Source organism: Euprymna scolopes, chromosome 1 (assembly GCF_053919585.1).
Source record: "Euprymna scolopes isolate OS-2025 chromosome 1, ASM5391958v1, whole genome shotgun sequence".
Taxonomy (NCBI): domain Eukaryota; kingdom Metazoa; phylum Mollusca; class Cephalopoda; order Sepiida; family Sepiolidae; genus Euprymna; species Euprymna scolopes.
This window is the reverse complement of record NC_136482.1, coordinates 39,068,280-39,095,547: the sequence shown is the minus strand read 5'-3', so window position 1 is coordinate 39,095,547 and position 27,268 is coordinate 39,068,280. Positions and strand designations below refer to the sequence as shown.

The 27,268-nt window shown below is 34.5% G+C and overlaps 1 protein-coding gene across 3 annotated transcripts in view; it reads right to left on the bottom strand.

Annotated features, from left to right (window-relative positions):
* Positions 1-27,268, bottom strand: part of LOC145293851 (uncharacterized) — a 3,143,230-nt gene that overhangs the window by 2,259,980 nt on the left and 855,982 nt on the right. The gene's annotated exons all lie outside the window — the stretch shown is intronic.

The following is a 27,268-nucleotide window of genomic DNA, read 5'->3' as shown; positions in this document are numbered from 1 at the left end:
AAACAATTGTACATAAGTTGTGAAAATTCACACTGTAGATTAGACTACATGATGTTGTCTTTCCTCCTGCCTGCTGCTTCGATATTCGCTTTCAGCATACCAGATTTCATGGAACAACCTCAGAGAAGATTAGACGACACGAGCCGAGAATTCCTGAAGTCCTAACTACCTTCTCACAGACAGGGGGTACAGGCCTACATCGATCTCATCACTAGCAGAACACAGGATATTTTGTTATTGCCATGAATACACTGTGTGAATCCTCCGGAATATTAAGTTCTCCGAAATTTTAGAAATGTAGTGTAATTGATATAATCACATTGACCTACCGTTTGTACATAGCTTATCATGGTAGAGCAATGTTTATCTTACTCAGTAACGGATGAGCATGTTTACTTGTTAGGACATTTTCATTGGGATGTATATGCTGACTTTACATTTCGGAGAGATTTTTTAAAATTTAGAAACCAGTCACTTTTGACACAACAAGGCGGATATCGCCACCCACTGTGTATTATATTTTCAATTTGTACGAATACTGTGCTCCGACATATTACTACAATTTTCATGCGTAAACATACATGTTTCTTAGACATGATACCAGACAGTTTAAGCGGAGGTATATATAAGGGGTTGTTAGGAAATGTTCGACCTAGAACGGCGGCATCGCGCTTATATCATGGCTTAAGAATAAGACGCCGCGAAAAATGAGTACGCGTACAATTCCCAAATGACAATGTATGGTCGAATTGTGATAACGTTCTTAAAGTGGGTCTGTCTTACTATATGAGAAGCCTCGGATGAGTATGTTAGATGTAAATTAAGCCAATGATTATGATTGGTTTTTCCATCAAATTTTTGAAAGTGGCAATTCAATACACATAAAAAATTTCCAGTTTATATACCCAACGATATAGAACCAAACCAATGTCAAGGGATTATATGATTTACTAAACCGAAATGTGAATATAATGCAAATAACCCTTGCACCATGTGTGACTACATTATGTACAATTTCCAAAAATTACACATTAAATAATCTGTGATCGATTAAGAAAAAAAAACTGATAGAAATCTGACAAAAAAAAAATCTTCCTAGTTGAATGCAGTTAATGATGCATTCAGTAAAACGAATGTCAAACAAAAAAAAAATGGAATATAATACATAAATTAAAGAGGAAGAAAATAAAATGATCAAGTTCCCTAATCAAAAAGAAAAAACGGACTTTAACAGAGTTTAAGGATTATTCATTCCATGACATGTTCGATGTTTATTTTTTTTTCTCAGCGTTAAGGGGCAGGTAATAGATTGGATGCATATAGGGGTGCTTTTTTATTATTTCTGTACATTTGTTTCCGGAATAAAGCGTATTTTAATCTGCAGCTTCTTTATAATCGATTTTATTTTATCTTCTCTCGGGAATATTATCGATTTTGAAACATATCCTAATTTTGGCAGAACTGTAATGTTTTTTTCTGAATACAAACAGAGCATACAATAAGCTGAAACGATAACAGCTTTAGTGACATAATCTGATTGCAGGCAAATCATAACATAAAGTTATAGAATGGGAAGTAGTGTCACATTTACGTATGTTTATAATACACTTTTTGTTTGCCCGATATCCTGTATATTATTACTAATTATAGTATTACATATACGAGTGTATGAACATTGTGTATATATACCCTTAGATTTGAGTATGTGCGGACGATATTTTTAATGACCTCGGACGTTAAATAACATGTATTGCTGCTTTATGTTCTAAGAAACATACGTTTTCCTTGTAGCCATGTTTGGAGTAATGCATTATCAGACACTGCCTGTATAAGGACGGCGACAGATTAGTGCAAAATGAAATATCAAAAGTTATAACAAAAGTATACATGTGATTGGAGCTGTTAGTGAGTGTAATATTTCATAGTGTGATCTTTCTCCTGGATAACCTATGTAATGTAGTCCTTATTACATGTAAGGTAGTAGTTATATTTGTTGTGAGTGTTCATATTGTGAAGATAGAAACAGGTCTTATATATAAAGAGAGACAGGACACTTTTATACAGACATGCAATTCAATTAGATGAGGAATTTAAGATATATAGATAGATGGATTGAAAAAAGAAATTGTGAGATTGATAGAGAGGGTGAGAGATAGAGGAGATTGACAGTTCGGAGAGAGGGGGTGTTTCTATAAACATTATCTTTCTTTAACGCATATATTTTTTAGATGAGAATTTCAGTCTTTTATCATAATGAAGGAACATTAATTATTTATAATAGCTGAAGGGGAGACGCAGTTTTAAGATGATAGAAGCACAATCTTAGATGAGTATATATATATATATATATGCATATATATATATATATATATATATATATATATATAAGTATATTCATTAAAGTGTGTACATAACAAGTTATGTAATTGAGACTTTGAGTGTGGTTAGGTCTAAATAAATAATTATTAAATATTTATTTTATTTAAGAACGAACAGCAAACCGAAAAAATGACGCATATATTTTGCTGTCAATTGCTTGCGCAATAGTTCTTTAATTGATCCTATATGTATGTATGTATATATATATATATATATATATATATATATTTATATATATATATATATATTAATTTATAAACTATATATGTCGATTAAGCTACACTGAATATTCGGGGTTTCATCCACTCTAGGACTCCTCAGGCTTATTGGTCCTAGAGTGAATGAAACGTCGAATATTCAGTGAAGCTTTATCGCCATATATATTTCATAAATTACTAACTAGTTCTACCTACGTATTGATCACTTTTGAAATAAATACTTGCAGTTTACGCATAATCTATACTTTTGTATATATATTTATACTCATTAAACTGTGTACATAACAAGTTATGCAATTGAGATATTGGTTGTGGTTTCGTCTAGATAAATAAATATTAAATATTTATTTTATTTAAGAACGAACAGCAAACCGAAAAAAAATGACGCATATATTTTGCTGTCAATATATATATATATATATATATATATATATATATATATTTATATATATATACGTATATATATACATATGTATATATATATATATTATGTAAAACAAAAATCTCACATAATGCCTCATAATTTGGGAACCAGAGTATTTCATGTTCCTTTTTTCTATATACTTCTAAAACTTGGCTAAATATGTAGCAAATATGTTATATTTCTCTGAAAAGAAACACTGTAGTAGAACAAGTGTCGGAGCCTACGATAACAGCATCTTCGTATTGCGAACTCGGTGAAACATGTTTCCAGGTAAAGAGCAATCAATGTATACTGCATTCAAATATATGCCCTCAAATAAATTTATAAAAAAACAACATTGGCAAATTAGATGTTAATTTGTAGCCAGTAGTCTTCTTTTGCGTTGAAAGATCACAAAGTTAAGATATTATTATTTAAAAAAATCATGACAATCTAACCGTCATAAATCGTTCTAATTTAGAGTAAAAAAAAATATATCGATATTCAATAAATAAAATTATTGATATGAGCATTATAAAATCACGAGCAAAGGAATACGTTTTAATCGATGCAAATTATGCGTTCATTTCTTCAAAAATGTGTACATCGAGTTTTTTGACAATTTGTTAAAGGTGTATTCTAGAATTTTTGGAAGTTATACAACAAGTGCCATTTGACCGTACGAGGCCACGAGAAACGACCACCATGCTTTTTAGCCTCGAGTATCCAAGAAAAAAAAAACAAAGCTAAGTAAAATTCCTAACTGTTTCGCATATAATTTAAAGCTAATATTCTTTCCATTTTCAGGCATATTGTAACCGATAACTTTTCACCACTTAAATAGACTATTTCGCAGTTTACAATGCCATGTCACTTAATTAATAAGGCAATGCTATAGTAAAGACAAACTCGGTAAAAAAAGAAATTATGCAAATTTATTTAGAGGACATGAAAACTTTATTTCAAAATCATTTCCACCGTGTTATAAATCCAGACTTATTGCACGTTCAATTATTGCATATATTAAAAAAAAACCCATAAATAATTAGATTTATTGAATTAAACCTAAAACTCTACGATTCTCAATTTATTCATGGTTTTCCTTCACGACGGTTAAAACTTATTTCAACGAATCCTTACGGTGAATATTACTTAAATTCTTTCCTGAAGCTGTACTTATCAACTGCACATTTCCTTTTCAGTTTTTTCCGCTTTTCACCTTGTACGTTATATATGCTATTATTTTTACGTTATATCTGTTAATATTTTATTTCCATCATATTTGTTTGAAACGAGTATTCAATTGTTAACATCAATACCTCTAAAAACGATACACATGCAAAGAAATATGTCGCGCCGCCAAATGGAAAACTTTTCACTAAGTGACCCCCTCCCTCTAAATCAGCCCACACCGTCTCCCTAATTAGATAGCATCTTGGTACCACAAGTGCCATTTGACCGTACGAGGCCACGAGAAACGACCACCATGCTTTTTAGCCTCGAGTATCCAAGAAAAAACCCAAAGCTAAGTAAAATTCCTAACTGTTTCGCATATAATTTAAAGCTAATATTCTTTCCATTTTCAGGCATATTGTAACCGATAACTTTTCTACACTTAAATAGACTATTTCGCAGTTTACAATGCCATGTCACTTAATTAATAAGTCAATGCTATAGTAAAGACAAACTCGGTAAAAAAGAAATTATGCAAATTTATTTAGAGGACATGAAAACTTTATATAAGTACGATACTTAACCATCAGCCATCGAAAGGTAATTTCTTCTTTTTTTTTTCTTAAAAAAAAATAAATAAAAATAAAAAGTGAATAAATATCAGTGACCCTCACCCCCTTCCTTGTACACTGCCATTTCCTTTCCGGATCCCTGCTCCGAACTTATGCTCGTGATCCATCATCTCATCTAAAGATGAGGGGCTCTTATGCCTTACACAACAATTTATCAGTCTGTACTATTGTCTATAAACTGATATCATCAACTTAGATAAGCTGTTTTTAAATTTCCTCTCTTGACAAAATTGCAAACCGAAATACAAACGGATTTTCCTTTGCGTTGGAGGATTGAACTGAAGCAGTATACTTAATATGTACAATACGTGCGTACTAAACTCAACCACCTTTGTTACCTATATACAATCGCCTATATTGAATCCTCATCAGCTCAAAACTCTCTGTATCCCCAGACTCTTAATTTTTCAAATCTTATATCACCAAGACATCCTTCTTAATTGATACAAGAATCCTCCTGAGCAGTTCAACATCCAGTGATCATATATCTAATCCTCATGAAATTGCTTATATCACCCTGAATATTACCTTAAAACTTTATTATATCCCTAAGCTTAGTAGAACACCTAATAACACTCTAGTCAACTACTTTTAAAATTAGATAAACCCAGTTTCAATATTAGAAGTACATCGTCCCTCACCTTGACTAGGGACTTGTGCAATAAGCCATGAAACTATTGTACCTTAAATTCCTCTCAAAACTACCAAATACTGCTGCTTGTATACTAAGTAAGTACCTCCTATAGATACTTTACCTCCAAGATGACTGCCTTGTCTGTTTTGCATGACAAACCTTATTATTTTTTTTACTTACATTCTCTTTCTCCTGATCACTAACAAATCAAAACTGCTCTATTTCCTAAGTTGACACTAAACCTAACCCGTCTCACGTAACTTAGATGGGTCCTTGCTCTCCGCCCTTGACCCTAACAAACTCGTAAATCGATACCCATTAACACCTAACATTTCCTAGGCATGCTCCTGATTATAACTCCCAACCCATAATCCAAGCTTCTAAGTAAATACTTACTAGCCATAGTCCAATACATTGACTTAAAGTAATCTATAATGAACAGTAACCATTAATATCTCTTTATTAAGAGATAGTATTGCAATAATTATTACACAAACTACACCGGTACTCATTGAAATAAAAACTTCCGGATATTAAGAGAAAGGCGAAGTCATTCTCCTTCGTTGTAGTCTAAAGGCAACTTACTCAAATTGTCTAAAATTCCATGCATTCGTATACAATACTACTTATCCATCCATCTATACTTTAACTATACTTACAGACTATGCAATAACCTATATCTATCAGGTATAACTGTACTCCATATCAAATGTTCTCTTGTCTCTATACTGAGCATATCTAATCTTTCAGTCTTACTAAATGTCCGGTTTGGGCACCAAATCAGAATTTCTAATAGAAAGTAGAGCATACTCTAACACTTTATCCTAATCCTAAGCCTACTAAACCATATCTAACCATACATTCCTAAACCTACTAAACCATATCTAACCATACATTGCTAAACTTACAAAACTATATCTAACCATACATTAACTCGTCTCTCTCGATCCAATACTGTAGCAAATTTAGCTGCTTCCACTGCATGAATTTTTACCTATACCCTCTCTCAGTAAAAATGAAAATGGACAGCATAATAATGCCCTTTTTAAACCACACTTGAGGAGTGAACATCTTCTGTAGAAGCTAACCTAAATGCCCGATTTTTCCAGGAGATATTAACCTAAATAACCAATAAATATTAACTACCCATGCGGGGTCGCAGAAATATCTGGATTAGGACCCAGGCGAAGGCGAACCCCCTCGGAGCTGATGGACCCGTATGTCTTCCCAGGCCATCCGTCTAGGAGAAGGAAAACTCTGAAACTAAACCTAGGGGAGGGAGGTCTCTTCAGTCCTGGACGACAACCTTCCTAGAGCTGGTGACTCAAACAAATCACCGGTTGGCAAACCTAAACTGCTTAAGGAGGAGATAGACTCTGTCTATCGCCCGGCTTTCGTACTCCTTCTTTGCCTATTGGCCAGGCGTAGAGGTTCTATCACAGGGACTCGCTTGAATCACCCAGTGGTTGACCTTGTTTCCTGACTAGGGCAATGAACGCCGCTTTTCCCCACTCCCGCCACATCCCATCCCCCTAAACTGGACACAGTGGGGTGCTTCAGTGCCATATATGTCGGTGCAGTTGGACTGGGCTGGCTTTGCCTAATGGATTGAGGGTACCGGATTGACAGTTCCTGGCTGCTGTTTCCGACTGATAATACAGGAGCCCTAACTCTTTGGTAGCGCTAAGAGCGGCTGCTCCATCAACAGTTGTAAAATATCGGGATGTTTGTAGTGTTATGTCGCGCATGGAAAGGGACCCTGCACTCATCCCCGGTGGGCTTTCCTGAGGCCACGATCCTGAGGGTGAGGACAGTTGATAGTCTACTTGTATTGCATGTCTGGTATTCTGCACAACTACTTGTCCAGCACCCCCTCACTCATCCACCCTAACTGAAACTTTTAAATAAAATAAAATGAAATGACAGCTCAAGCAAAAGTTACGTTTAAACCAGGACCAAACTCAAAGAAAACCAACCTGCCTCCTCCCTTGAGGCTTGCATTTACTAATATCCGCGGGCTTAGAACTAACTTAGATGATGTTGAGTCATTTCTCCTTGTAAACACCCCGGATATCTTAGCATTAAGTGAAACTAACCTTCACTCCTCCATTCCCTCTAACCACTTTAACATGCCTGGTTATCTCCCACTCTACCGTAAGGACTCGGACAGACATATGCATGGACTTGGAGTCTATATTCGAAACACCCTCCCCCTAACTAGAGAAATAAAACTAGAATCAGAGGGCCAGGCTTTTATGTGCTTCAGACTAAATATGCAACACAATATTAGATACTTGTATTTTCTCTACCGCTCTCCCTCAAACCAAGACTGTACCCTAATAAACAAAGTCTCAGACAGCATAGATATAGCACTCTCCCTCGATACTAGCGCACAAATACATGTATTTGGTGACTTCAATGTCCACCACAGTAACTGGCTAGGATTCTCAAATCACACAGACGTAGCTGGTAGCGCCACATATAGCTTCTCTATATCGCATTCCCTATCTCAATTGGTTACATTTCCGACACGTTTCCCAGACCAGCACGATCAACATGCCTCACTTCTAGATCTCTTCCTGGCAACGGTTCCCAATGACTGTACAACAAATGCCCATAGCCCACTCGGGAATGCTGATCACGCTGTGATAATGGTAGAAATCAGCCTAAATTCTCGCCCTAAAACTGAAGACCCACTACTCAAAACAACGATGTATTACAAAAAGGCTGATTGGGAAGCTATCAGGGAGCTCATCAGAGATGCCCCATGGCAAAATATCTTTACTCTTCCAGCGGAACAGTGTGCAAATGAGACAACTGAATGGTTCGAAACTGCTATTGAAGCACATGTTCCCGCACGGAAATACTATAGCAAGCCCCACTCCCCCCAATGGTTTACTTCTGCTTGTGCAGCTGCCATTTGTCAAAGGCAGCATGCGTTCCGCAGATTCAACCGACATAAGTCCAGCTCAAATAAACAGAAGTTTATAGAAGCTAGAAATAATTGTAAGAGAGTGATAGACACAGCTAAGTCAGATTACTCTGAAACCACCAGAAAGCGCATCGAAGGACAGAAATTAGGAACCCGGGATTTTTGGAAAATCTACAACAGCGTAGTTAATAATGGACAGTCAATTATCACCCCACTAACAAACAACCATGAGGTTGCTTGCAGGGCAACTGACAAGGCTAATCTGCTTGCCAGTCGGTTTGCCTTAAACTCCACACTGAACTCGGTACACCACTCACTCCCTGATTTTCCTCTGCTAACAGACGCCACACTTTACGATTTGAAAATCACCCCTTCTCAGGTACATGCTATTATAAAAAAAACCTAGACACCTCTAAAGCATGTGGACCAGATCTCATCCCGGCTGTGCTATTAAAAAAATGCTCTGCCGAGGTTGCTCCAGTTCTGTCCAAACTTTACAATAAATGCCTTAACGAATCTTGTTTTCCCGACTGCTGGAAAACCGCCTCTGTGGTACCAGTCTTCAAGAATTCTGGTGAAAGAACTGACCCACTAAATTAGCGCCCCATTAGCCTCCTCCCGCTTTTCGCCAAAATATTTGCGTCCTTAGTTAATCAAGTCCTAGTCCAGCACCTAACAGCTGCTAACCTCCTGACTGACAAACAATATGGATTCAGGCAAGCCCGTTCAACAGCAGATATCTTAAGTGTAGTTTCTGAACGTATATACCGTCCATTGGATAAAACAGGGGAGGGTAGAGCGGTGGCCCTTGATATATCTAAGGCTTTTGACAGGGTATGGCACGATGGTCTTCTAAGGAAAATTAGATCATATGGAATCACTGGAAGAATTCATAACGTAATTAAATTCTTCTTAAGTAATAGAAAAATCAAAGTTGTCCTCGACGGACGTACATCCAAACAACATGACATAAATGCGGGAGTGCCTCAGGGGTCTATCCTTGGACCTCTATTGTTCCTGATATTCATAAACGACCTCCCTGATAATATTGTTTCGGAGATGGGTATATTTGCCGATGACACCACTCTCTATAACAGATATGAGGGGAAAACAAATGAACACATATCCAAGAAAATGGCAGAAACACTAGAGGATGACCTCCAATCCGTAGTGGAATGGGGACAAAAATGGTTGGTCTCATTCAATGCTGCTAAGACTAAGCTTGTTTCCTTCAATAACTACAAGAAACCTTCTCTACCACCAATAGCAATGGCCAAGAACACATTGCCTGAAAGTACTTCTTTTAAACTCCTCGGCCTAACGTTTACAGGGAATATGAACTGGAATAGATACATTGAGAGCATTGCCAAGGCTGCTGTAAGGAAGGTTGGCTCCCTCTACCGTGCTAGAAAACTACTTACGCCTGCCAGTATCCTATACCTCTATAAGGCAACAATTCGCCCATGTATAGAGTACTGTTGTCACATCTGGGCTGGTGCATCTGCTGCTTGTCTCTCGCTCCTGGACAGGGTTCAAAAAAGAGTCGCCAACCTGATAGGTCCTAAACTGTCATCTAGGCTTCAACCTCTGTCCCATCGACGAGATGTTGCATCCCTCTGCCTGTTCTACAAATACTTTAATGGTGAATGCTCTGACGAACTGCAAACACTTGTACCTCCCCGACGTAACTACGCCCGACAAACCCGACAAGCTACTAAGTCTCATCCCTTTACAGTGGAGATCCCTAGGTGCAAGAAAGCCTTTTACTCCAATAGTTTCTTCCCCAGAACTGCGGGTCTTTGGAACTCCCTTCCGGGATTCTGCTTTCCCAACTGCAATGATATGCAGAAGTTCAAGTGTAATGTTAACAAACATCTTTCTACTCTTCTCCCTTCATAATGACCCCGCAAATTAATTCCCTAATAGTAGCCCCCTACTTCAAATTGGCACTGTGCCTTGTTTGGGGTGAGAATTGAATAAAAAAAAAAAGCATCGTAATAATTATATATATATATATATATATATATATATATATGTGTATATATATATATATATCTTTATATTTATATATGTATATATATATATATATATATATATATATATATATAGAGAGAGAGAGAGAGAGAGAGAGAGAGAGGAGGGGCTGGGGCTAGCAGAATGGTTTATACTAGCGTAAAAATCAGATATAGAAAATGAAACAACTTTTTGCACACAGTGTTACACCCCCCATATATATATATATATATATATATATATATATATATATATATATATATATATATATATATACATTCGCATATATAGGTTTGATTATCTTTGTCTATTTAATAAGAAGACAGTTACGTTCACATAAATAAATATGCTCGAAAAAATATTACTACCGAAATTGGAATATACTATTTAAAATAGTGTGTAAAAAGAACAAATCGTCAATTCTAAATCGTACGTAAAGCATTATCTACTGCTTAATATCTCCAGGTAAAAACACACAACGATATAATAAAATACAAATCCAGGTAACGAGCAAATAACATGCAGGGAGTGAGAATAAATTAAATTGTTTGAATCAATGAAAATCTTATAACATATTAAACTATTGAAACATATACATTTACTCGTTTTGATATACTTTATATTTTCATAGGCCATTGTACTTTGTTTCTATTGTTATATTTCTATTTTCGTCCTCATGACCATTCTTCATCTCAACTTTTAGATATCATGTATTGAGTATGCATATGTTTCTCACTGTTTATATTTCGACATTATCAACATTTAATCATATATTGACGGCATATCATCAAGAAGATTAATTGTTATTGGTAAAGAATGAAAGACGCGCAATGGAATCTGTATTGAATACTTCTCAGATTTAAGATAGAAAATAATCTAATATGACTGACTGTTAAATTAATTTTAACATTAAGACAAAGAAGATACATGAAATTGCATTTTATCAATATAATCTAATCTCTATACCAAATAATATATACATATTTTTTACAACATTAACATTATAGTACAAATTATTAAAACGCTGCTAAGTAAAGGATATTCTTTTATATATCTATAATCATACATCTCATGCGAAACGCAAATCAACAAGCCACGTCATTTCAAATAAAGAGCATTTTAAGGAAAATCAGCAGAAAACGTAGCGTCGCATTTCTACCAATTCTATTTTGTACCGAGTTGAACTACTCCAAGTTCATAAGAAAACGACTCACGAGCTAGGTGTTAAAATCATCCGCCCAAATATTGGTATTATTCGTCGTTTCTGTAATGGTTTCATAGTCGAATTTTGTTTTGCAAGATGCTTGTTAAAGAAGACGTATCCCCCACCATAATGGGCACAGGCACTGATGCCGTGCACATTGTGGGTGGGATGGAAGCAATTTCCAGTAAGCATCTCTCGCCGATTGACTGCACTAATAGCAGGGTGTTAAACTAACAAAGCAAACGAAACACTTGGCAAGTGATTAGCTTCACGTATTGGCTTGAAATTCGTCCAAGATTTTCCCAGCCAAATACGAACACAGTTAATGGCGTTTCTTAGTGAAACAGGCAGACAAGCGGGGAATATTTTTGGAAAGTTTGAGTACATCTAATTAACTTTCTGATCGGCGTAATCAATTAAGGGAAACACAGTCAAAAACATTATCACAAATTATACTTTTGTTTACTAGAAACAAAATCTAACAATGTGGCCAGTTGTTTACATAAAGTTTATTATGTTTCTTTACACATGAGCAGATCACGTTAAGGTATTGTGGAGTCGAAGGGAAGTAGATTAACAATTTTCTTAATTTTATATATATTTATAAAGGAACAAATAATTCTTGTTGCAAACCGATTTCAGTACAAGACTATTTAGCATTTTATGAGCAACCGAGTTGTTCAGTACAGGTTTACATAATTCACAGCATTTAATGCAATATGACTTTTGCTCTTTTCTGAAGGAAAAAATGCTGCAAGTAAACTAGTATATAATGAATATTTCACAATAAATTGTATATTAGAAACATGCTTCGATTATTGTTTACTATATTCGTTTGTTGTAATTTACAACAAAATACAACGTTTCAGTCGGTTTAATTTCTATTTATCTTTAAATATTCCGGGATTAGTTAAACTCATGCCAAAGAACATATTACAATACCAATATTTACTGATTACCAAATATTGTAACGGTTAACTAAAATTATATGAAAATGCAATATTACACAGATTATCCTAATTTATTTCAATAATAAAAGGTTATTCTCATGACCAGTTTATTAAGGAAAATGAAATAAGCAAATAAAAATATTTTGAAATTCTGAAAATAATAAAGTGCATATTTTCCCAGCAATCAATCTTGCTTGAGTTAAATTGATTACCATTTTTCAAACGAATGGAATTTGTTCATATATATATATATAAACATATATATATATATATGTATATATATATATATATATATATATATATATATATATATATATATATATATATATATATATATATATATATATATATATATATATATATATACTGGCAACGAGAATATCCGGTGCTCGAAATTAAATGATGATCTACGATTATTTCACAGCTCTATATTTTTATTATCATCCGAAATCCGTGAAAGTACACAGTAGGAATCTTCACTTTTGCCATGTAGTACGTTAGTCCAAAATGTGTCATTCTACATTGCACTTTTTTTTTTTTTTTTTTACAAAGGTATCACCACATTATCAAGGCCCAGAGGCCACTCAAGGATAAGGGTTAAAGAGTGTACAGTAGAAGTTGGTCAATATAGTAATCATTAGTAATGAAAATTTGGTAAATTTAATAACTTATATGGAACGGCTCATCAAGAACTTATTTACCTTAGACTTGAACACAACCATATTGTAGTCAGCCGGAAAGCAAGAAAACGGAAGACAATTCCACAGGCGTGCAGTTCTAAGAAAGAAGCTTTGTTCATGGAATCTATGTTTAGGTTTAGGCACAGATAAAGAGTGGGGGAAATTATTGATAGTGTTTACAGCTAGACGAGTGTTTCTTGTGAAAGTTTGGCGAGGGGGGACCATAGATTGAAGCTCAGTCGAACACTTTCCATGAAAATAACGATACATCAGAGACAAACTTGCAACATCTCTTCTGTGAGATAGAGGTTGTAAGGAGGAGAAAAGGACATCTCCTACGAGGCTACGGAGTCTATTTTGAACTCTATCAAGGCAGGACAAGTCCTTTCTAGCAGCTCCTGCCCAGATGTGGCAACAGTATTCCATCCTTTGACGTACCTGGCTCTTATATAGATAGAGAATAGCATCAGCAGTGAGATATCTACTGGATCGATAGAAAGATCCCACCATTTTTCCAGCGGCCTTGGCAACAGATTTGATATACGTGTTCCATTTAAGATCAGGAGTAATGGTCAAGCCCAGAAGCTTGTCAAAACTTGAGGCCTCCTGAAGACGAGAGCCATTCATTTCAATTGATGACAAATGTGGATTAAAATGTTGATGATGTAAAGAGAGAAGCTTGGTTTTAGATGCATTAAAAGTAACCAGCCACTCCTTTCCCCATTGTACTACATGCTCAAGATCAGAGGAGAGAGAATTGGAGAGTACTTGCTCGTTTACTGTCTTAGATGTGGTACCATAAATGGTAGTGTCGTCAGCATAAATGTCTACAAATGATGTAAGGATATGATTTGGAAGATCATTAATGTAGATCAGGAAAAGAGTTGGGCCCAGGATGGATCCCTGAGGGACACCGGCATTAATACTGTGAGCTTCTGATTTTTGCCCCTCAACTACTACTCTTATGAACCTATCAGAAAGAAATGATTTAATAATTGAGAAGACTTTTCCAGCTATACCATAGCTAGCGATCTTATGAAGTAAACCTTTATGCCATACCCTATCAAAGGCTTTAGATATGTCAAGAGCAATTGCCCTAGAAAGATTGCCACCGTCGAGAGATTTGCTAATCCTATGCGATATAACTGTAAGGACATCTGCTGTAGATCTAGCAGAACGGAAACCATATTGAGTGTCACTAAGAAGGTTATTTTTGTTGAGATGTTTGATTACTTCTGTATTTAACACAGATTCTTGCAACTTACTCATGACGCACAGGAGACTTATTGGCCTGTACTGAGAGGGGGATGAGCGATCACCTGAATTCTTAAATACAGGGCATACTGATGAGATTTTCCAGGGAGATGGGAAACTATTCTCCTTAAGACAACGTTTAAACAGTTTTGTAAGTATGGGCGCTAGTTCAGGTTGAAGTTTTTTGAGTACTATAATTGGAATACCATCAGGGCCAGTTGCTTTACTGGAATCAAGGTTTTTGATTAGCTTGGCAACATCACGTACAGATATACGTATATCACATAGCGTGTTTTCTGATACAGGAGGAAATATTGGGGGTTGGCGTCTTGGTCGCAAAGGGTAGAATTAGCTGCAAAGTTCTTGACAAAGAGTTTGGCTTTGTCTGATGCTGACGAGATTACCTCAGGTCCATTGATAATAGTTGGGATGGAGCACACGCTTCTGTTCAGGATTCTGTTTGCTATTTGCCAAAACTGGTGGGAACCAAGCCGCTGCTCAGCTACTTTGGACTTAACAGATTGAGCATACAACTCTCTTGCGTTCCTTATTACTTTCTTACAATGGTTGCTGGCAGTCCTGAAAACGGCTTTTGTTTCCATACATCTATTACGTTTGAAACAGTGGAAAAAGTGATTTCTGTGCGCAATGGCAGCAGCACATTCTGGAGAGAACCATGGCTGGCTGTTAGGTTTTTGCTGAAACTTTTTAGAGGGTATGAAATGGTCAATACCTACAATTAACCATTCAGTTAGGTCTAATACTATAGAGGACACATCCTTTTTAAACATGGAATGCAGAGGTAGATCAGATATAAATGTACGGAAGCTATCACAGTCAGCCTTAGTGTATCGATATACTGTACGATGAAGTGGCACGTCTGGGGACTTATTACATTTCATTTTAATCTTAATTGATACAACAGAGTGGTTGGAAGATCTAAGAGGCGACAGAACAGAAACTGAACATAGTTCAGGGCAAGTTGTGAGAAAAAGGTCTAGTAGGCTCGCATACTGGCCGTCATTATCGGGCACAGGGGTAGGTTCCTGAACAATCTGAGTGAGGTCATAGGCAATGGAGAAATCATGACAGAACCTCCCCTCATCATCTGTCTTGTTTGAGTGGGTAAACCATTCGACGTTGTGAACATTGAAGTCTCCACATACGTGAATGTAAGCTGAAGGATAAGTAGAAAGGACTTGGTCAATTTTCTCAGATATGCTTTGAAAGATAGTAACTCCGCTGTTGTGGGGGCGATAGAGAGTAAATATAAATGCAGTAGTGTGAGCTAAAGCAACCCGGAAGCACATATAGGGTAAGTTAGGATCTTCCCTGGAGATGTCCCTCCCACATGGAAAGCTATCTTTAATATAGGCACATATTCCATGCCCATGGCGATCTTGGGGGTCAGATTTAGAAGTTAAGTTAGAGTATCCTGTAATTGCAAACTCATCTAGGGAAATAGCCTGTCCAATGCCAGTTTCACTTAAAAATAAAAGGTCTGGTTTAGTCTCCTGTAATTGGGTTTCAACCTCTGGAAGGTTAGAACGTAGACCCCTGATGTTGGAGAAGGAGACATGGTAGTAGGGGTCTACGTTGGAAGTTGGAGAACCGGGTTTTATCGTGTATTTTTTCTTGAAACTTGTCATGATGAAATTTTGGAATTTGTGGACTAGGTCGACAGATTTACTTAGAGCAGGACAGAGAGGGGAAACTAAGAGAGAAAAAGAAACGAAGAATTTTTTTTTGTACCACATGATAAGGTAAAGCCGTAACAATTACCCACTAGTATGGCATCGAGAGGCCCCACCAGAAGCTACTGCATGGTCCAGATTCCATTCACCAAATGGCAATACAGCAGCCCCAGTACTTTGCACCTGCTGATAGGACAGCCTCCTTAGTGGTTAATCCAAGGTTCGGGTCCCTGACTATCAGGCGGATAACGTCAGCCCAGACAAAACGTTTACCTCCAGCACCCTTACTAGTGACATGGCTACAAGGATAGACATAGAAACAGAAAATTTCCACCAACTCTGCCAACTGTTCGCGCAAAAATACTGCCAACCTAGAAAACAGCTTTTTCTTCTCCCTTTGTCAGAAAAATCACTCATTTAAAAAATGAGGACTGAGGGACAAATAAGAAGAAGCGAGAGTAACAGGAGCTGCCGATAACGCATCCACAATGCGTTTTCTACTCTCCATTAAAAAAAAAATAAAAAAATAAATAAATAAATAAAAAATAAAAAATAACTATTAAATATTGTACTTAAAAGTCCAACGGACCTGTTTAAGGGAACGTATGGTGATAGATTCCCCTCCCACGAACTAAAAATGAGTACAATTAGGTAATCTATTTTTGCAATCAACACTTTAGAGAACTTATTGTTTAAATCCAGTTAAAGATAAAAAAAAAATGCAAGATTAACTAATTTACGTGCAGGTGTTGAGCCTAAAACAAACGACACGCAAAAAAAACAAAAAAAAATGAAAGAAATAAAGGAAAACAGGTAAATTGTCAAGTTTAATAAAACCTAAATTTTGGTGTGGAAATTATATCTATGTATTATTATTATAGATTAAATATATATACTAAGCACGTCATGGAATATAACACAAAACAAACAAAAATGATATCACCTTACAAATTTTAAATTTGAAAGGTCAGTTATTCTATCATTGTTGCTATGCGACGGCATGTACAAATGACTTTACCGATGATAGATACATTAATATAAGGGATTCAATTATCGATCATCGGTAATTAACGGGGAATTCTAAGACAAAACTTAAATAAGATCACGTACAGACTTATATACTAACGTTCTATACATTTGAAAGAGGATCTGTTAAGCTGTTTTGTAGTCTATAAGAAAGGAACTCAGACGGAGACAAAGTTGAATTTATATAATATATATATGCACAGATATATATATATATATATATATATATATATATATCTGTGTGTATGTATCTATACGTACATATATAGATAAATAGATATATAAATTAAAAATATATGTAAGTATAGATACATATATATAACGTACACATCAAACAAACAATAGAATTTACTTTTATATACGTAATTTCTCATAAATTTACTTATATATATATATATATATATATATATATATATATATATATATATATATATATATATATATATATATATATATATAAGCCTGAGGAATCCTAGAGTGGATGAAACGCCGAATATTAAGTGTAGCTTAATCGCCATATATATTTTATAAATAATTATATATATATATATATATATATATATATATATATATATATATATATATATATATATATATATACATATATATATATATGACCTCGCTGAATTAACCGGAGTCGCCCGGAATTGAATAATCGTTAACGAATACTTCAGACTTCCATATATACGTTGTCATATAAATCAGTGAACTTGCCTATTTTTCCATCAATTCGATCGATCAACTGCTCTAGTGCAACCCGATGAAGCTTAAGCTAAATCCATTACTGGCCTAATGTGCAATAGTTTTGTGTGCATTGCATTGTTTATTTCAAGGAATTATTATTATATATACTAACTTTTATTAAAAGGTCAATAATTATGATTCGGTTGTTGTTTAAAAATAAGCATCCATTCTGTACCCCTGTTACATCCAAAACCTACTGTAAGTTTTACATGTTTGGGTGTCGTCTTGTGCATCTGAATATATGTTTAAAATAGAAAGGTTAAATAGTATTGTTCACTTTTGTGCCTTACAAAAAATCGTCTTTTCTAACGGGTTCTTTATGATTGGTTTTAATTGCCAGGCTTTTCCGTCTGTTAGTCATACATCATCCCAACTTTAAATTGTGATATTAGACTGTTACCCTTAGCCGAAATCGGTTATATTTTCATCGGATTTAGTAGATGATGCATATCAATACTTATCGAAAAAAAAAAACAGTGAATAAGACTAGGAAAATGACGAAGAAGCCGACCAAAAGACATGGATAAAGACAAAATCAACGGAAAAAGCATCGACGAAAGCGAAAGCGATGGCGATAATAAAGAAAACAAAATAACCTTATTCTCTTTTTCTGTTATTGCATTATTTATCATTTATGTGCAATTTGCATTCGATCGACATTTTGCTTTGTAAATAAAAAAAATGAACCAAACGTTTAAGAGTACTTATGTGAATACAGCCCGTTATGATTTTTTTGTTAAATCTTAGCATGGTTAGCGGGATTTTCAGTTATTTTACTAACAATTTATTAACAAAAATCTAACGACAATATCGAGTTTTACTTGAAAATGCTATCTCATAAATATTACGCCCATATTCTTATAATGTTCGATGGAACAATGAAAAACATAATTCTCCGCTTTAGGATGAAATTTCGTGCTTTACCTACTTATGTGTGAAGAAAGTTCCTCATTTGAATGGAAGCAGGATTGATTGAGGCGCAACATATGTGGGTCTATAAGCCGGGGAATCAGACTAGCAAGTTGTTATCGCCCACATTCAATTGGAAACTACCCATATCCCACATGAGACTAGATATTATATACCCAATTCAACATAGATGTATTGGTAAATATTACAACAAAAACTTGACTATGAAGAAACAATAAACACTTTAAAGTGCGTATGCAGCTATCTTACCGCGGTATTTTAAATAGTATGCTCGAGATCAATTCAATTTGAATGATGTGTTTCGCATATTTTTGTTTTAAGTGAAAGTGATAATAAGTTGCCAACCCCCTTATTAAAGAAAGTGGTTTTATAATAGCCGCAATTACGTCTATTTAATTAAAATTGAAATCTGCACAAGCTAGAGCGCCATTATACGAAAACACGTTTTGTATGTACGTTTAAGCAAAATACAAAATAATTTTAGTGCATTAAAATCTGGCTAATTGAAAGTTATACTTGAGAAAACCCGTTTATCCCATCAATAACTAGTCTCCTGAACATCCTGTAAGTATTTATCTCTAAGCTGTCCGTGAGGAAGCAGAAAAAGAAATTAAAAAACCTGACCACAAAATATAATAAGATAGACACTGGTCTGCCGGTCCTTTAAATAAAACAGCTTCTTTGTTTACGTATCAGCGAGCAAGGTCTGCTACTCATTAAGAAAACAGCCTATATGTTAATCTATGGAGAGAAATAATCACTGAACGACTGACGAGGAATAATGACGGAAAGAAAAGGATAAGCCCGTGAATACTACAATAAAAACGAAGTAGACGTCGAAAAAAGAAGGAGAGGAATTAGGAGAAAATAGCGTGCCTCATATGGCCGCTTGCTTGACGTCATATGATGTGGTTTTTAGCCATGTAGAAAACACAGGAAACAGTGATTCGCTAATTTGAAAAACACATGGAATTTAACGACCTCATAGATGAAGGAGACGATTATTTCATGAATTTCAAACAAATAAGCTAATTTCAAATGTAAATGTAAATGAATAAATACCGAAGATGGAGTAGTAAAATTCTACGGCAAGTGAAGAGAAAGTCAAAGATACGGATACGAGTGGTAAGGAGAGAATTATTTGACAGAAAACATGTACTACCCCCGTTAAGTAAATGTAATTTAAACTATTATTCTCCTAGTAAAAAATAAGGCTATATAATTATAGATCGATGTGACTGCAAGTACGTTTAACACTTAGATGAGATAGTAGATGGTTGTCGCATCAAAATTTATATATAGTGTCTGTGTTTGCCAGAGTGTGTACGTTGGCCCCCATCGAGTGATTCTTCCTATTTTATTAATATACAGACACGCAGATGATAAATACAAGAAACTTAGAAATAGTTTACATTACCAGATTATTAAAAAATTAAAATGATACTAAATTAAAAAAAAATCGTTATTCTATGATATTTCGAAGTTTAATACTTTCAACAAATGAGATAGAAAGCCAGCAAAAAGAATGCGATATAGAAATTAAAAATATATAAATATATATGCGAATACGAATTTAATAATTGTATATATCGATAAAACTGAAAGTGCCTGTGCGCGTCTGTGTGGTTACATTTCCCTAGAAAACTACTCTGTAAATTGCCAGATACTCTGTCAATTGTTAGTCGGGATTTGACATAACAGGTATTAAGATTTGAATTAACATTTTTTAATTGGTTTTCGACGTGAAATTTGGCTGTCAACGGGTCAAAGTTCGATGATTTGACATTTAGAAAATTTCTCCGTACGTTTTGAGTCCAAATACTTGAACGTTTAGATGTACGTTACTTAGACATGGATCAAGTGTTTATTAGATTTGAACCAAAAAACATAAAGTTTTAGTGGCCCAAAAATGCGGTCTCTAACAAATGACGCAGCCAATTTTTAGTCTGAACATTTGAAATTTACATAACAAGTAATCAGAATTAGGTCAATATTTTAAATCATTTTCCGCCGAGAATTTGGCTGCCAAGATTTAAAAGTAAAAAAGGATTTGACTATTGCGATATCTAGTTAACGATTCAATCAATTTTGTGTCTAAATATTTGAAATTTTACATAAATGGAAATCAGACAGGAAATAAGATTTAAATCAGGTTTTGGGAATATTAATTCTACTGCAAAAATGTAAAAGTTGAAATTGTTGACACTTGCAGACTCTACCAAACTCATCAAACAATCATGTGTATAAATACTTGAAATTAAAGATGTAACTTAATATGATTTAAACTTATATGTATATATATACACATATATATATATATGTGTGTGTGTGTGTTGTGTGTGTATGTGTGTGTGTGTGTGTGTGCACATAAAGTTATGAGCAGTAAAGTGTGTTCGAGCAAAGCCGGGCTGATTACTAGAAACACATGTACAGATATACGTATACGGCGAGACTAGAAAAATATGTGGATTAAAAAGAAAAAATACATAAATTCCAGGTTTATAAATAAAATTGATAACTAAAACAGATTTGCTTATTGTTCAATTAGGAGAATCTACGCAGCATTTCATGATTTCAATAATGTTATGTTACTTTTACTTTTACTTTTAAATGAATACAATAATATACCATTTGAATGTATAGAAGTATGTGTATTAAGTTCATATACTAGAGTCGCCGACTTGGCTTTAACTACAACACAGTAATTTGAGATTTAAAATAGATATATTTTATTGCAATCTTTGTATTTTAATCAAAGGAATTAATACAAATAAAGCAATGATTAATCGCGTCTTATGCATCGGTACGTCAGTTTACTCAACCATATTCAGAAGTGTTATAATTTCTGGGAAACTCCCGAGTGTAAAGAGCATATTTTGCAAACTTTTATGTGTTTTCTGAATTGAAATTATATACTATTTACATATGTATACGAATTCTTTTTAGAAATGTATTATCGGAAGTCTCTGTATATATTACTACAACGCGTCACGTAAACATTCCTTACATTTTCATATATCTTGAATTATTCATGTATGCGATATTCACAATACAATATGGAATGCTATAAACTTTAGACAGTGATCACAACTGACATGCAGCGCATTTGTTTAAATCACAAATCAGAGCGAGACAGTACTGTATGCGGATGAGTATATATATATATATATATATATATATATATATATATATATATATGCGCGTGTGTGTGTTTATGTATTATTGCTAAAAAAACTTAAAAAACAAGATTTAATTTAAGAGCTGTAGGACATAATAGAAAATTCGTTGAGGCAAAAAGAAAAGCCTAATTTAAAAAGACCAACAATGGCATAGAACAATACTACAATAAATATAAATGCGCTTTGAAACTGATAATATCAGAAAGAAATAATATATTGATAAAAAGATTAACATACAATGTACATCAAAACAAGACAATGCAGATTCGTGATTTTACTGGAAAATATAAGATATATAAAATACGCATATGTACAGATGTAAAATATGTGTTCTTTGTAGTAAATCAGATGTAATATTATGCATTTCAGATTTGCTATCATTATAACATGTATTAAAAATAACATACCAGGTACTTTTATGAAGACTATTGGATCAGCAAGTCTGACTATCCACACACTTGCACACAAACAACCCCCATATATGTATGTATATATATATATATATATATATATATATATATATATATATATATATATATATATATATATATATATATATACACTAGCGCGGCTTTCGGAAATTCAACATGGGACTGATTCATACGTAATATATTGATGTTGGCTTTCTTAGATATTTAGCGTGAATGAAGACGTTCTGATATTATTGTAGCTATTTTCTTAAAGCTGCAAACTACTCAAAGATGTGCAATGAGAACTCGTAATTGTTTTGTTTTAATGAGATTAAACACAATTATTTTTCTACTTAATGCCATTAAGTCGTAAAAGGCTACTATTTGGAACCGGATCAGCAGTATAATATCCAGCAAGTTTGGCCGCGATATGTCTACTATTATTAAATTTCAACTCTTGCATGCCCCTACAAACTGTAAAGTAGGGAACTAAATAGGAAATTCCAAAACAACAGTTTTGGGAGCAAGATCTTTTGTGTTTACGGCTTTTCAGTGTCTCGGAATTTTTACAGGGCGTGGGTTTTGCTTCTTTTCGGGTTTCTCTGTCGCACTTGCCCCGATGGGGATGTGCTCTATGTTTGTATGAGACACTTACCATAAATATGAATGTAAAAGGCCCAGGTATGCCATCGTGATCCAATCAGCCACGATGGAACGAGAATACTCCAGCAAAAGAGGTAACGGTCAGTTACATAAGAGTCATGTCGAAAATCCACTTTAAAAGGACAATAGAAAGACGAATTAGAGCCTTTTATTAATGGCAGGTTCGAAAAAACATTAGATACGCCTGCTAGTTGGAAGAGAGCTTGCGTGATCAGCGATATATAAACTATTTTTCTTGTAACGAAAAAAAAAAACAAAGTGGAATTTATGTAACAATGTTACTATAAATGTTACATTTTGGAAAATATCTAGCGGGTTTTTAGATTACATAATTGATCCGGCATTTCAAGGATGGGTTCCCGGAGAAGGCTATCGTTGAGAACCCTTGTGGGGAAAATTTACTAATTTTCATGGCTGGGAGAAGAAGCTGATTATCCAATCAGATGGATTAAATTGTGCTGGATTGGACGAGGATTGGGTAGCTGGAACACCACACTATGTTTCGCATCACATGTACCCAATATACATAATCCAGTGCAGCCAATGAAATACTAGTGTGAAGGGAGTAAGCAGTAGTGAGTTTTATCGCGAGAGAATTGTTCCCGATCGAGTAGCATTCGTTGTCTGACCGATCAAGTATTGTTGGGTAAGCAAGCAATCATTTGTTTAAACCCATATCGAGGCTGGTTCACCGACTATCGCAACTACTAGTAAAAAAGAAACTCACAAACGATATTTTATTTATTTTATTGTGGGATCTCCGGTGAAAAACTGTGCATACTTAATATTTTCCAATTCGGCTTTCGTGATTAGTTAATTGTATACAAAAACTGCAACCTGAGCCAACGTTGGTTATTGTTTGTTATAATTACACGTGGAATTAAGGAAAAAAGCAGCCAGGTATAATGTTAATTTCTTTGAGCTAAAGAAATGAAAAATTAGAGGAGATAATCACCTAGCACATTCAATGACATATCCACCCTTTTTTTCGTAAAATCACTGACACAGGGACTTGTTGCATGATCGATCATAATTACCTTGGACCTCTTTTGATGTGGGTTCTGGGGTTCTTTCTCACACTTGGTTGTACAATATTTCGGTGATGAGGTTTAATATTTGAGTTTAATCGAGAGTACAGGTTATGTTGTGATGGCAAATATTTCTTAAACATATCTATAAAGAGAAACTTTTCGCAGCTGTAGCAGTCCAGGCATTACAACTATATTTCATGCGTGGACAAATAGTAGATTTGTAGAAATACAAGATACCATTCTATATTAGAAATCCTCTATCATGGTAGAGAGAACCCAATCCTTTAATTGTAGCAGTCTTAATAATTAGGTCATTGTATTTCATCTAAATACATGTTGTCAGTGGATAATGTATTATTAGCCATTGCAATCAGTGTTTAGGAAGGTGTCTTTATATTAAACGAAATACACTTAGTAGTAACGCGGTATTGCACGTTGCCATCTTGTTTCTGTCCCATACAACTACAGACTGACGTCTTACTATAGAGTTTTAGCCATGTTTTTATAAATTTGCTCATTTCGTTTCTCCTCGAGTGTGTGTTATCAGTAAATTTATCCATGTCAGAGACAATTTCATAGGGGAGGATATTTATTATTCTAAGGAATGATAATGATTCGAGAATTGACCCGTTTCGCACATCCGCATTTATACCATGTTCAAAAGGCACGCCTTAAAGAAAAATCTGGATTTTTCAGTTAACTAAGAAATATTGGATTGATTAATTAATGGGTCCAAAGTTTGGCGTAAGAATGTAGAGGAGGCTACTTGAGCAATAACTGAGTAGGCCAGTTAATCTTTCAGTTCACTTTAAACATTTTTCCAACAGACAAGATTCAGTAAAGAATTTGTTGAACAATTTTATGATATCTGGAGAAACCTTCTGATTTACCATACTTTTCTGAGCTCGTATTAATCTTACAGAAATCGCGAGTTCCTGTTTTCTGCAAGTTAATGCGTTTTCTAATAAGTGCAAAATATATTCTTCCATCTCTTGCTACCTCTCTCTTACACTTTTGTTTAGACTTTTCTAACTTGTCTGTTTTATTAAATTGATACCTTTAAAATGCATGGTGTCTTTGAGCGATAGAGCTTAACCATTGCGGAGGATTATTTGCGAAAACAATTTTGTGTGGGGAACGTATGTTTGATTGCTGATTTTAACTTGCATGGACACTGTTCTGCATGAAAATAAAAGATACTACAACAAGTATCATATCAAATGTGATTTTTCATGCGTTCTCAATCAGAATTATTATAGTACCGTGTGGTTTTAGTATTGCCTCATCAATGCCAGGCTAATACTTTAGGGTTATTTTTGAATGTTCGGAAGGCATTTGGTACACGTTTTTGTGAACTGGAATCAAATATAGACTGCTGAACTGTTTGATCCTTGAAACAGGTTGTGAACGACTGACTGGGTTATAGAACGGTTATTAGCCAGGTGTTCACCTGCGTCTGTGTAACAAGATAAACTAAAGCAAATACTGTGGTAAATAGTAAAGTAACTAAGACCTTGCATTTAACATTAGTTGCTATGCAAATTTCTGCATCTATACTGTCATAGGCTTGTTTAATTAGAGTATAGTTATGAGTCGGGGACGTACAATTCAGAAAATACAAGGAGTAAACGCTATGTTGCTCTCTATTCCAAAGCACATAAAGGTCTGACCGTCTTATTCTAGTTATAATTCTCTAATCAAGGGATGTTATAATATACTCACATCAGTGCAATCTCTGCTCGAGTCTTACGGCAAAGTTGGGAATAAAAGGATATTAAATTAGTACGAAGTGATGATAGGCATCAGTGTTTTCGCACCCCGAATTTTTTTTTTAAAGAAAAAATCTTACACGATCTAAGTTACTTTGAAGTCCGCGGATATAAGTGTATGTAAACCTTCAAAAATGTAAGCGATGAGGTTCTGTTTAAATTTTCGTCTGGTTTACTCCCGTTTAAGAGTAAGAGCTACATGACAAAATGGCTGAGAATAATACTAAACACTCAGCATATAAAAATCGGAGGGTGTTTATCCACACGAGTGTAGTCTCGCGTATGCAAACAGGATAGGAGTGCATGTGGGAAATTGCACTACAACCAGCCTGATATTAAACAATTGATGTGCTATCAAAGAGTAAGTGATCGTGTGATATCAGTCAGAATACAGAAACCAGACAATGTGTCATATCTATATGCTTAAACCCGTCAAACAAGAACAGCGCAGTCCTACTAAACTAGCATATATTGATACGAATCACTGTAACGATGTCCACAGTTTAGGGGTAAGAATTAGACGGGAGCGGAAAGCGACGTGTATTGTTTAGTCATAAAACAAGGCAAATGACTGTGTGTCTCTAATGTGTCTCTGTGATATATTTCTATTATATTTAAAGATTATCTTAACTTTAATAACTTATTAAGATTTTAATTTCAGCTCGTATTTTAATGGTTTAAATTCTATATCCAAAAATCCAGAGATTCTATCTCTATAACAAGTGTTTTCTATTTCCTTTTTTATTTTTATATATTTCCTATTCATGTGTTTTCCTTCTTTAAAGATTTACACTATTAAATTATAAGGATAATGCTATAGTTACAATCATTAACACGTTTAATTTCATTCCTATTTTGTACTTTAATTCCTTCCTATTTCTTTACTTTCAACTCGTGTTTTAATGTATGAAATCCTGTATCCATAAATCATCATTTAATTCCATTCCTATTTTGTACTCTAATTCGTAATAAGTAAGAATACGTAATCCGTTTCTCTTATATTTTTCTGCTTCTTTATTATAATTTTTTTTTATTTACTTTTACAATTTCTAAGTATTTTCATATGTTTTCATATCTAATTATCAGTATAATTTAAGAAGGAAATATTATTACGCCAGTGTTTACTTAGTTTTACATAATTGATAGTTCTTACCGTTTTCGTATACGTTTGACTCAAATTAAGCTTCAAATGCTAAGATTTGAAATATTTGTTTTTGTATATTTTCTCTTCTATTTTCACTAAATTTCGTGATAATTTAGAAAGCTTACCTATAAAAGATATACCTTACTTTTTATTTAATAGATGTGATTATTCGTGTTGGCAGTGTTGAACTACTTCAGTTTTATAAT